The sequence below is a fragment of the Triticum aestivum genome, unplaced genomic scaffold (assembly GCF_018294505.1).
Source record: "Triticum aestivum cultivar Chinese Spring unplaced genomic scaffold, IWGSC CS RefSeq v2.1 scaffold97522, whole genome shotgun sequence".
In the NCBI taxonomy this organism is placed as follows: domain Eukaryota; kingdom Viridiplantae; phylum Streptophyta; class Magnoliopsida; order Poales; family Poaceae; genus Triticum; species Triticum aestivum.
In genome coordinates this window covers 1-1135 of record NW_025285836.1, presented here as the reverse complement: position 1 = coordinate 1135, position 1135 = coordinate 1, and the positions used below count along the sequence as shown (strand labels likewise).

General features: G+C 46.6%; 1 pseudogene; it reads left to right on the top strand.

Annotated features, from left to right (window-relative positions):
* The first annotated feature begins 619 nt into the window (after positions 1 to 619).
* LOC123178692 (stellacyanin-like) lies at positions 620 to 1129 on the top strand (annotated as a pseudogene).
* The last annotated feature ends 6 nt before the right edge of the window (positions 1130 to 1135 follow it).

Genomic DNA, 1135 nt, shown 5'->3' with positions numbered 1-1135 from the left:
TATCTGTTATCCCGCTTTCTATATAATAAAGCTATGGTACGTAATTTGTATACACTTTGAAAAAGACGATTACATTTTATTTTCCTATTTTTACAGTGACATACATCTTAATAAATCAATTATTGTGCGGTTGAAATATGCACACGCGCACGAATACGTTCATAATTTTTAATCAAAGATTATGTTCAAATAATTATTGTTTAGCATGCTCGGGCACCAGATCGATAGCAGCCTGAGGGTTTGCTGCCAGACCCAGTCTACTCTCGGCTATGGATCCCATCGTCACCATTATTATTAGATTATCATAGTATAATAGGCGAGCCAAGCATGCACGCACCAATTTGTATTTAAATTCATCTGGGAGTACTATTTCTCATATTCATGCATCTTAGACCTACCATACCTCACCTGATCAACGCGCTTACACCTGATGATCCTAGCTTGAACCAATCCATCACCTATATATTTTGACATAGTGTCATCAACGATCTTACAGCACATTCCATCGTGCAGCCATTTCTCTCTATAACTTCCTTGGATCCTATCAAATTTCTCTCTAGTGCTAACTTCCAGCTCTGATCTTTTCAGTTAGCTAGCTAGTCGATCTGACATTTAATCCATGGGGGTTAAAGTTCTTATCCTGATCACCCTGGCTGTGGCCATGCTCCGGATGGTGCTCGGCGCCAGTCAAACAGTTGGCGTGTCGGCCGGATCATGGGACCTGCAGACCAACTACACCATGTGAGCTTCGAGAACTAGGTTTACCATCGGCGATGAGCTCCGGTTTCAATACTCCACCACCATGCACAATGTGGTGGAGGTGAGAAAGGCTGGGTACAATGCCTGCAACAGCTCCAGCCCCATCGCGATGTTCCTGACCAGCAACGACATCGTCCCACTTGCATCCACTGGGACGCGGTACTTCATCTGCGGCATCCCTGGGCATTGCGTCGCCGGTATGAAGGTTCAAGTCAACGTGAAGTCAAAGGCAGTGCGGACAGTACAACGGTGCCGAGGGATGGGGAAGCGGCTCTGGTGCCTGTTCGAGACTGTATTAAGCTCGGCCACGAAGGCTGGCATTGATCAGTGTGCGGTGGTGCGACTAGGTCTGGCCGTTATCGCGGCTGGTCTCGTG